We start from the raw sequence: 12306 nt of genomic DNA, 5'->3' as shown, positions 1-12306 counted from the left end.
GGGGTGCAGAAATTCTGGAAGGTTTTTATCATAAATATAAAGACAGAGCTGCTTTCTGGCCAAAGTAGCCTAGAATCACACTTTACACTAGATTGTAGGATTCAGAGCAAGAAGGTATCTCAAGCATCATTTAATCCCACACCTTTCTCTTATAACTGTGAAAGTAGAGATATACCGAGGGCAGTCGGTGGTATAACCAAGAGAAAATCCAAACCTACAAACCAGTGCCACTTCCACTGTAGCCTTCCACTGTTCATAGTAGGCGGTTTTTATTTACTATTTTCTGCCTGATTATTTGATTCTAGCAGCTGGGACACTAATGATTTCTCTGAGTCATGGATTGCTTAATGGTTGTAAACTTTATGATGATGGGGGGGGATTCGCATTGCAAATGACAGCAGGTGAAAATCCTACCCTGACTCGGGAATACCGTGTTAATCTTTCCCCATGAAGATGGATGATTTGTTTACATCTTAGAAAATACTTGGCAGCCCTTGCGGCCATTTTGCCAAGAAAAATCTCCTTCCAACACTATTTCCACTTGGGCATTCATCATTCCAACCACACAGGCTAAAAATATAAAGGCATCGTGGGAGGGAGGAGAAGGGAAAGGGGGCAAGCATATGCCTCGCTGTGTATGCAACCGTCTCATTAGAGCAACTCCGTCTTGCCACGTCAAAAAGTGGTTTAAGCCATTCTGCCAAACAACTCCTTCTCCCGGCTACAGTGACCACCTTCCCTCTCATTGATCCTCTTCTGTGCTTTCTCCTTTTCTGCCCCCTGAAGGCACGCTATACTTTTTATAACCATTCGGTTCATTATCACTAGGCAGTGTTGTCCCTTCTCCCTTTTCTTTCCGTTTCCATGTTTGGGAAACACCTTAAATGTTTACCAGTGAATCATGTACAATCTGTGTGCTTGATTCACCGTCTTTACAGAATCTGAAAACCACATCCCAGGTAATCAGAAACATGGTTGCATTGGTGAATGTTTCCACCCTAAATTCCATGCAAGAGCTGAGGTTGCATATACATAATAGCATTAAACTCACATGGAAATGACAATTACTATAAACTTCTTCAGCTATAGATGTTTACATGGCACTTACTGTGTTCCAGGAAATACCTTCAATGTTTTTCAGTTATTAACTCATTTAATCCTCATAACAACTCTACAAGGTAGATAGTATCATCATCCCCATTTTTTCAGAAGAGATGTTAAGCAACTCGCCAATGAACTCGGCTAATAGCTGGCGGTGCTGGATAGAAACCGACACACTTTGGTTCCAAAATCCGCTCTGTTACCCCCTACCCTCTGCCATCTCCACAGCTACACAGGCTGGGTGAAAACGATGCCTCTTCTTGCCCAACTACACCAGCTCTAACCACATTTTTAACATTAGACTCCATTGCCTTGAGGACTTAGAAAGTAAGAGTCTGCAGACGAGCTGCGCTCTGTGCAGGTTGAGCGACGGGTACCAGGCCCGTCCCAGGGCAGGACTGTGGTGCTTTCCTCCTTCTCTCCAAGGCCCCGACAGTCCCTCTCTTTTCCTTTCTCATGCGACTATTTGTGGCCATCTTCAGCACCAGTCCCCTGAGGCTCTGAGTTTGAGAGAAGAATGCTAATAAAAGTAGTTAACAATGATTAAATGTTCAGTACGCGCTAGGCACCGGTCTAAGATCTTTGTGTATTATCTCCTTGAATTCGCAAAATAATACTACGAGGCAAGTATTTTTCATCCCCACTGTACAGAGAGGGAAACAGAGACGCACAAAGACCCTGTGACTTGTCAGAGATCTTACAGCGAGTGAATGGAAGAGCTGCGGTCCATGGCCACCAGGCATTGCCACGGGTCTACTGGGGAGTCACGCAGCCCTCGCCACACCAGACCTGTCCCGCGGTATCTGCCCCTGTGTCCCAGGGCTGGAGAAGAATGTACCACTCCTCCCCTAGACTCACGTGTCCCTCTGATTGCCTTCTGCGAGCATCCACTGCATGGGTAACAGAACGTAAGGGGAGTCTGGACAGTGGCCACAGATACGATGTTGAAAATGCACTTCGTCCCTTCTCTGTATCATTCGTGTCACTCAGCATGCCTTGAAGCACTGTGACAAAAAGATCCAGGAAATAGTCTCCTCAGAGGTCGTCCAAAATCCAACCCATGTTTTAGAAGTTAAATGGTGTTGCCTCTCTCTCCCTCTATCTGTCTCTCTCTCTTCTTTTTCTGTCTTGTGACTCTATTTTCCTTTCCTTAATAAATCCAAATGCCTGAAACACATTTTCTTCTTTAGGGAATGTTAACTACAGTAGTCATTTTAAAAATGTATTATCTCACTCTGTCACTATGTAGGCAATAAAACTTATAAATGAATTTTATGGAGATAATGTCAGTTGCATATTACACAGCCAATCCAATTAACCTAACATTGAATTTAGCAGGGGAAATGGGCCTTCGATGAGCTGGGGAGCGAGAGATTAGAAAGAGCTTCGAGGAAGATTAGTTAGATTCATAGTCTCTGGCAGCTAGCTCGCGGATCTTGATATGCCTCAGCAAGAAAATGAAAGTATCAGGCTGGTTTCACATTTGTTGATATTATTTTGCTCAGGCAAAATATCTAAATTGTACTCATTCCTTGATAGAGAAAGAGAGAGAGGAAATCTTATTAGTACCACTGAAACTTCCTTCTCTGAAATAGGACATTAAGAAGAGAATTGATAACGGGAAAAAAACTTTCTGGGCCTGAAACTGTCTTTTATCATCCCATTATCTTCCATCAGTTGAGGATGTTAGGACAATCTATGGTCCCAAATCTTCTAGGTTAAAATTAACTCTTATAAGGCAAACAAAGCACTAGGTCAGAGATACTTCACTTACATGGTTCTTGTGCTTCCTGCTATAATGGTGTGGGGTTTTCTGACCATCAAAACTTAGAATTTCAACACTGTGACAAAAAGAGAAACACTAAATGGGTGGTCATCTTGAATCAAAAAGTGAGGGACTTCCCTGGCTGTCCAGTGGTTAAGAAACCACACTTCCACTGCTGGGGGCACAGATTCAATCCCTGGTCGGGGAACTAAGATCCTGTGTGCCTCGAGGCGCAGCCAAAAAATAGAAAAAAAAAAAAGTGAGTTGACAAGAATGTCCATGCGAAAGTCCAGTTGAGGACAAGAGAGAAACAATTGCAGTAACTACACTGCCTGGTGGGAAGGCATTAAGCGCAGATGATTTTAGAAGATCCTAAAAGCACTGCTTAAATGAAGAGAGAAAAGCAGCCCTGTCGAGAACGCTGCATATGCTGGTAGTAGATCCCATCCGACTATGTTAGGCTCTCCTGGGATGGAAGGGGGGATCCCGCCGATTACGATGGCAGGTGCATAAGCCAGGGCAGCGCCACAGCCTGATATTGCTCAGGAAAAGCCCGAGTCACATCTTCACATCTTTTTCCTCACTGAACCAAATCATCAATGAGAGCCACTAAAGCGTTATTCAGTTTTTGCTTTTGGTAATTTTTTCATTGTAGCAAAATACCTAACACAAGATTTACTATTTTAACCATTTTTAAGTGTACAATTCAGTGGCATGAAGTACATTCACAGTGTTGTGCAACCATCACCACTATCAATTTCCAGAATATTTTCCATCATCTCAAACAGAAGCTCTGTACCTGATAGACAATAATGCCCCCTTCTCCCAGTCCCCCAGCCCCTGGTAACCTCCATTTTACTTTGTCTCTATGAATTTGCCTAGTCTAAGTATCTCATACAGGTGGACTCATACAATATGTGTCATTTTGTGTCTGGCTTATTTCACGTTCATAACGTTTTCCAAGTTTATCCAAGGTGCAGCTTGTATCAGAATTTCATTCCTTTTTAAGGCTAAACAACATCCCGTTATGGATGGATATACCACATGTCGTTTATGCAATTTGTCTGTCAATGGACATTTGGGCTGTCTCTATCTTTTGGCTCTTATGAATAGTGCCGATATGAACATTGGTGTAATCATTGAAGCATTTTAAGCAAAATGGAAATCAGATCAGATTTCTATTTTAGAAAAATCATCCCATATATCAGTCAGGGTCCAGCCAGGAAAAAATCATACCAGTTATTTTAATAGAGTTCAATGTAAAGAGTTATTAGTCAGATAAATGAAAAGGCAAGAAGAAAACAGTACATTATCACAGGGTGGGAACTGTAGAAAGCAGCTGCTATCCCTAGGGTTGGGGATACAGGGAGAAGTGGTTGCCAAGATGCAGAAGCCTGGAGAAGGAGCCCCTCGGAGTTGAAACTCAGGCCCTTGAGGAGAGAGTCCTGCTCAGCTGGTATTGGTATCCCTGAGCTTTGCGGGGGGGCGGGTTCTGAGCTTTGGGAGACCACCAAACATTGAGGAAGCGTGCTGCTCAGCTGGTGTCGGTGTCTCCGCACACAGAGGAGAGGACATGTGTGGCTCCCACACTCTGAGGGGGCATCGCTTGGCTGGCGCTGGTATCAGTGGGCATGATGAGAGTAATTCTGTGAGTATTGTAAAGAGTGCAAACTGGATTCAAATGCTGCTGCTGGAACGAACTGGCACAGCTGGGTGAAGAAGCAAGGTGGGTGAGTCACACCAACAAAAACAGGGAGCCTCCAGGAAGGAACAAGTCCCTTCTCCCACCTCCAGCCTTGCAGGCCGCTTCTCATGCCCCCACTGCCGGAGCCTGGCAGGGATCCATCTAGCAGGGCAGAAATGTGGTTTGCAGAGACCCAGCCCCAGTGTCACTAAACAGAGTATCGAGTGGGTTTAAAGCTGAGAGAGAATAACTTAATACCAGAAGAGTCCTACTGCAATGGGGGAAAAAATTGGAGGCAGCAAGCCTGGCGTCAGGAATAAAGTGCATGTTGGGCATATTCCCAGTGGTAGACAATCCTTGGGAGTGACTGGCCCAGTTTAATGTCTTTACATTGGGAACGGTCTCCAATGGCCACATCTGTATTATGTAACTCCATCCACTGACCATAGCTGACTTATCCAGTGTGATCACCTAACCCAAGCTGAATTCAGATTCTGTTTCTAATGTTTGAAATTTGGAAAAGATACACCTAAACCCTGGGAATCATCAAAGCTGAGTTAAGTAAATGGATCTGCGGACACCTCATGCTGAGGTTGTTGGAGATCACCTGGCCCTTCCCTTCCCATGGTCTTGGTTGTTCAACTCCAGCTCTGATCGCATGAGGTAACTCAGAAAACTTGCAATAAATTCTCCCTTTTCCTTAAGCTAACCAGAGCCCTTTCTGCTGCTTCATATTTTCTCTAGCCTCCCAGAGCTTACATTCCAGGGGAGTTTAAGAAATGTAAACAACATCAACACTGAGGGTTGCTAAGTGTTCTAGGAGAGGGAAAGAGAGTAAGCGGAGGTGTGAGCACAGAGCAGGGGCACCTAAGCTCACGGGTGGGGGCAGAAGTGAGGGAAAAGCAGGAATGGGGTGAGTGGCTGAATACTCCAGACACAGGAATCAGTTTGAAGACCCAGAGGCAAAAGAAAGTGCGGCACATTTGAGTGAGTAAAAGCAGCTCAGATTGGTTCACGTAGAGAAGTAGGTGGAGTGTTGTATGAAAGGAGAGAAGGTTAGCACTCCCGTTGACCCAGGGACAAGGATGGAAGAGACCCTTGGACCTGACAACATGCATACGGTCAAAGCATTGCCACCTACTTCGTGGCATCTAACCATTATTTTTAAACCAAAACAGAAACATACATACAGAGAAGAGATTAGTGATTGCCAGAGGGGAAGGGTAAAGGGAATCCACTGTATGCTAACAAATGGAAACTAAGTTTTTGGTGGTGAGCATGGTGTAGTGTATATAGAAGTAGAAATATAAAGTACACATTAATCTTAAATAATGTTATAAACCAATGTTACTGCAACAAAAAATAAATTAAAAAGAAAAAAAGAAGCAGGTGGAATAGAGAGACATGATAATAACAGCTCAATTATTGAAGGTTTATTATGTACCAGGCATGATTCTAAACAGCTCTAGGTGCTAACTGATTTAGTCCTTGTAATAATCCAAAGAGAAGGCAATATTGTTGGGAGACATCGCTCCCTGGGAAGATAGAGATTTTATCTCCTCCAGAGCAGAAGCAGGTTTGTTTGTTTATTATATTTGTCTATTATAATAAGGATAATGTTTCCTGCTGGAGCAAAGTTCAGGCAGATTTGTTCACAGCCATTTAAAAAGAGTTGGGATTCCTAAGCTCAGGGTTTTTAGCTGTGATGCGAACGCACTGCGTGTGTAGCATCTACGTGGCCTTGCTTCGGATCGCACGGGGGATCTTGGAGGACAAGGGGAACCAATACAAACATGAAGTTCATGTCACCCGCTGTGCTGTGAATGATAAAGCCCTTTTCCTCTAACCTAGGAGTCTCGTGTCTTCTGCCAGCATCCATGAAAGCAAGGCAAGCTAACTCTGGAGCAGGGTAAATTCTCAGACTCTTCAGAGTTCTTGACAAATGTTATCTTCTTCTGGAGGGGAAACAGAAAGAACTCAAGTACTTTATCCAAGGTCACAAAGCCGATGAGGGAGCTAAAGCATGAACCCATGTGGACCAGCTTCAGAGCCTGAGGCCTTACCCACTGAGGCTGAAGAAGCAAGCAGGAGCTACATCTGCAGGAGCTTGTGAGCCACGCTACAGGGCTTAAATATCTCATAAGAGTAATAAGCAGTTTATTAGTTTGGGTGGGTTAGCTGCTGTAACTGGTAGATGTCAATATGTATTTTGGCTCAAACTCAACAGAAAATGACTTCTTGCTCATGTAATAGTTTGAAGCAGAAGAGTCTGGTCAGTGGGCAGCTCTGTTCCACGTGGTGATTCGGAAACTAAGACTCCTTCCATCTTGCGGCTCCCTAGGGTCTTATCTGCTTCTAGCCAGAAGAGATGAGAAGAGAGCATGGCAAACCACGTTTATTTCTTAAAATCCGTGGCCTAGAGGTGACTGGCACCATGTTTGCTAACATTCCATTGGCAGGAGCTAATCACATAGTCACACCAAGAAACAAGGGAGCCTGTCAAACGTACCCACTGTTTCCTAGTTATAACTTCATCCTGAGGAAGGGAACGTGAACCTTGGAGCACAGCTAGCATTCTGTGCCACAGAGCCACTCAGAGATTTAAACAAGCAGGATAACAAGTTAGATTGACAGTGCAGGTCACTGGATGCATTGGACATATTTGTCCATATCGTCCAAACAGTATGGACATTTGTTTGGAGGGAATAAGACAGCAAACAGGAAATAAGCCAGGGATGTGTTGTAGTAATCTAGGTAAGACTGGTGGAATAAAGCAGCCAAGAGAAAACAGGGAGGAAGGCGGGAAGTAGACAAAATCAGGAACTATTCAGAAAGTGAAATCTACAGGATGCTCTCTCTGCTAAAGTACATCCATGCTCTAACCCAACCACGTGTTTGCTGGCCTTTTCTGACCCTGTCCCTACTGCTATTCCTGGTTTTATATCCACAGTCTAATAATAAATGTTAGAGGGGGCAGGAGGGAAGAGATATAGCAAATATAAAAAAAGAAAACTCAAAATGAACACATTTATGCAGATTCACACACTCTCACAGAGACGTACTGCAGACCCAGAATTGCCCTCTCCGTAGTCCCACTGCAGAGGGAGTGGTGAGCAGCAAATAATTTATTTGTGAATAATCTATGCTTATTTAAGGAACATATTTGTGTGTGTGGGTGTGTGAAAGGATCTGTGTTCTAGTCTTTATCATAGAGATTATACAGACTATGGAGACTGCACATGGCATAAAATGCAGATGAGGTTTCCCAAGAAGACAACTCTGAGATGGAGATTGGCGCACAGGAAAGTTTATTTGGGGGGATTGCTCCGAGTCATCACCTGTCAAGGCATGAAGGCAGCACAGTTGGTCACAGGGAGAAGCTGATCTGCAATGCAATAGCGACAGGGGCCTCAGCCAATCCTACACGGAGGTCTGGAGCTTGCATTGTGTATAAGTCAGGGTTCTCCAAAGAGAAAGAACCAATTACATATTATATATTGCAAATTCTCCCTTCCTCTGCCTTTTTGTTTTATTAAGATCTTCAGCAGATTGAATGATGCCCACCCACATTGGGGAGGGCCATCTGTTTTCCTCAGTCCACCAATTCAAATGTTAATCTTTTCCGGAAACACCCACAGGCAGACCCAAAAATAATGTTTAACCAGCTATCTGGGCATCCTTCGGCCCAGTCAAGTTAACACAGAATTAACCATCACAGATGGTCTTCAAAGTTGTCCTAAACTGGGCGAAGGAGACAGGGCATTTGTACCCTTGCATCAACCAGTCATACTGGGAATGGGCTACCCTCAGGAAGGGGGCAAGACCTTGAGCAAGCTGTCTCTCTCTAGCTGAGGAAAGTCCCAGAGAGGAGCTAAGCAAAGAGCTGTCAGCCGCCAACATTCCCAGAACCTGGAGGGACTAATACCTGAGTTCTTGGAAGGGGCGGTGGGGAGGAGTGTCAGGATGTCACAACTCAGTGTCCCCCATATATATATATATATATATATACATGCTTGACTACATAAATAATATTTATGATAAATATTTGCAGACTGATTCTGGCCTTGACCACACACACACACACACACATTTTGATAATATGAGTGTGTTCCTAGAAATAAGACAATATATTGTAACACAGGGCTTACCTAACGAGCATATTATTGGAGCATGCATTTCTTATCTGTCCTTGCATCCCATGCTAGAGAAATATAATATCCTTGGAGCAGATTTTAGTTTATCCCCAAATTAACAACATAATCTCCTTAGGAGTCTCTCTAGTGCAGTACACGCAATCAGGCGTTGGAGTGAGGCAAGAAGCGGTTAAGTTCTCATTCTGCAGCATAGAGGTGTGTAGTGATGCACCAGTCACTAAACATCTAACAGCCTCAGTTTCTTTATCTATAATAGAGGAAAAATTAAAGTACCTAAGTGTTGTTGTGAGAACAAAATGAAATAATGTAAGTAAAGCATTTGGCAAGATTGCTGGCATATAGAAAGCTTACAACAAATGATGCTATGATTAATAGAGGATGGATTTAAATACCAATGGGTCAAATCATGGCTGCTAGAAGACAATAATCAAGCAAGGCTCTCCAAGAACAGAAGTAGTAGATGTATTCCTGAAAGCTGCATGTAGATGAAGTCCAGTGCAGGTCGTTCTGGTCTGCCATCACAAATGAATCCTTGATAACCTACAAGTGGGTGAAAAGAGGTAAGATTTTGAAACAAGATTGTATTTCATCTTAATTATGAAAACCTCCACTCTAAACAAACCCTGGCTAAGGGCATGGTAGAAAATGCAGGAACTGGTCCCCATGCGTTGAACAATCACCAACAAAGGCTTTATTCAGCCATCCCCTCCTGATCTAGATTTTGGGTCCTTTTCCCACCCCTCTGTGTCTATTTCTTCTCATAAGCCACTTTTTAGGCTCCTTGTTTCAGTGCTTATAGCTATTAGAAATACTCACCAACTGTCTATGCAGAAATATTTGTGAGACTGCTTCCTGGGCACATGGGTGGACTACATTTCCAGCATCCTCTGCAGCCTGGTATGACCATCGGACGAGCTCTAGCCAAGGGAATCAGAGTAGAGGTTAGTGTACCACTTCCATGGAGGGTGACCAGCTGTCCTAGCTGTCCTAGGACTGAGGGGTTTCCCTGGATACGAAGCTTTCTGCTTTAAAGCCAGTATAGCTCAGGGAAAATCAGGTCAAGTTCATCACCTTATGTCCTGACCTAGACCATAAAACCACTTGCACACCTCTCCCATGCTTTTTCTCCTTCCAGTTTCTCAGATAAAGGGATATCACAAACACAGCAAGCTTGGAAGCTATGATTTAAAGACGGCAGAGCCAAATGTCAGCCTGAATAATGACAAGGAGAGGAAGCCATCTGACTGTCACCCCACTGATCTGGAACATCTACCGTGGACTTCACATGAGTGAAAAAGACACTTCTATTGTGTTTCACTCATTACTTGTTGGGTCTATTTTCATAGCACTTCAGCCTATCCTGACTAATACACAGGCATTCCACAAACTGAATTAAAATACAGGACTTTACAAACTAGTGTAGCACTAAAGCAAGCACATTTAAAATACATATGCTAACTTTCTGGGAAAGTATTAGTGGGGAGAATGGAATTTCAGGAGCAATGAGAGGAAATGAAGGAGGACAAAGAAGCTGATCCTCATATATTGTAAAGCCAGCTCCTGTCAACCACAGCAAATTCCCAAATCTTCTCTCAGAAGTTAATATTATTAGTATGAAATAGAACACACACGCCAGTATCACAGGGTGTTCTAGGGGCAGAGCAGGGGACTGAAGTGAGAACATATATAATTCACACCAGCTGCATTAGAGAGCAGCTGTGTGACGGTGGTGAGCCGGTAACCTCCCTGACCTTAGACTCTTCATCCTGGATGTGAAGATGCGTTTTACCTTCAGATCGAGCATCTTCTACAAGGCAGTCCTGGGCCAGATCCTGGAGATACAAAGATAAGTATGGCAAAGTCTCCTAAATAGACAACAGGCTAGAAATGTCTGAAAAATGGAGTGTCACCAGGGACCAAAGCAAGGGGAAAGGAAAAGGCCTCGAGGGGGAGATCTAAGTCCTCTCTTTATATCTGTCAGTGAGAGCAGGGAGTAAAGGCCTTTGCCAGGGTGCTGGATGTATGGACTGAATTGCAGGGGAGCAGAGTCCAAGATGGGAGGAGTCCTCGGAGCAATAGCAGGTGAGAGATACCTGGTCAGCAAGCATCCAAACGTGTATTCAATACCTGCTCTGTGCTAGGCCTTCTGCACCCTCTGGGATTCAAGGGTGAGTAAGACACTGCCCGCTGGCTCTTCGTAGTCCGGCAAAGCAGTAGATAAGTGTGTGACGCCAAACCCAGTGACGGCATGTGAGCGGAGCGGGGCACGTGGGAGGGGCACCGCGCGCAGAGCGAGGCAGCTCGGGGAAGGCTTCCCAAGCGCTGATGCTGAAGCCTGTGTGTTGGCCGGGGGGAGGGGAGAGAGGAGGGGCTGGAAACGAGAGGGAATTTGATGACAGGGCTGGAGGGGGAGTCAGGGTGAGGAAGGTGCGAGGGATGGTGCTCGGATGAGAATACAGGCGCCAGAACAAGGAAAGAGCTTTTAAAATTTTTTCCGGGGGTGGGGGGGGGGGGGCATGTTAAGGAGTTTGCACTTCATCCTGAAAGTTATAAAAAGCTGTTAAAGGCATGTCAGCAGGGGTCTGGACTGAACGAACGTCCTGGCAGCTGTGAGAAGCAGAGGTGAGAGAGGAAGGAGGAAGACCATTGCAAGGCTCTGAGATCATCCAGGTGGGAAGTGACAAAAGCCTGAACCAAGGCGGTGACAGAGGATCAGAGGAGGTGACAGATGTGAAGGCAGAATTGACAGGAGCTGGGCCTGTTTGCGTCTGGGGGGTGTGCTGACTGAAACTTCTGAGACAAGAGGCGCAGGTTATCCAGGGAAGCAGAAGGTAAACAGCAAAGCGCAGACATCAAAGGGCAGAGTTAGATGGAAACGGCCTCTGTCTAAAGCTGTGAAGACTTAGAGTGACATCCTGTGGTCAGGGCTACAGAGAGGTCCTGGGTGACTTCAGAGGGGCTGGCAGCCTCTCCTGAAATCTACTGGGGGTGAAAATCCTCGTGGAAGGAAAGGTTGCACAGCTCAACCCCTAACTCAAAAGCTTGGCAATGTTTAGCTTGTGAGAAAAAAAGATAAAATGGCTCTGATTCACCCAGATGCACAGACCCCGTTCTGGTTAATAGCCATGTTCTCGTTAAGCTATGGTTTGATTAAGTAATTTAAATGATAGTTGATTTAATTTGGAGTCCTTTAGCCTTCAGGGGCCAATGCGTTTGAAACTGTGCTGTTTCTTGTCAAAATTTTACAGCATCTCTGCCTGTTTATAATTGGAGATTAAAATAAAAAACTGGAAAGAAGGGGAAAGAATGCATTTAACTAAAAAGGAAAAAAGAAGTTTGCTGTGTCTTTAGAGCTTGCCTTCCTTGATGCTGGAATTGCCACCTTTTCATTTCCCTAATGTTCAGAAAATTATGAGGGAGTGGTCTGCAGTAGAAATTTGAGAAAGAAGTTAAATTAGAGAATTTAATTTGCCATTTGTGGTTATTCAAAACCCGGAGGATGTATTTCTCTAAGAAGCTTGTCCTGGGGACACCTCCATCCTACAGAAATCTGTTTCCTGGAAATTCAGAGAAAGCCTTAAAGGTGTTAAGAGTCAAGTTCC

At 44.4% G+C, this 12306-nt stretch overlaps 1 pseudogene; it reads left to right on the top strand.

Annotated features, from left to right (window-relative positions):
* Window positions 1-5583: 5583 nt before the first annotated feature.
* LOC137769724 (U6atac minor spliceosomal RNA) lies at window positions 5584-5717 on the top strand (annotated as a pseudogene).
* The last annotated feature ends 6589 nt before the right edge of the window (window positions 5718-12306 follow it).

The sequence above is a fragment of the Eschrichtius robustus genome, chromosome 9, assembly GCF_028021215.1.
Source record: "Eschrichtius robustus isolate mEscRob2 chromosome 9, mEscRob2.pri, whole genome shotgun sequence".
Taxonomy (NCBI): Eukaryota; Metazoa; Chordata; class Mammalia; order Artiodactyla; family Eschrichtiidae; genus Eschrichtius; species Eschrichtius robustus.
The sequence above is the reverse complement of the archived record's forward strand: the minus strand, read 5'-3'. Positions and strand labels throughout refer to the sequence as shown.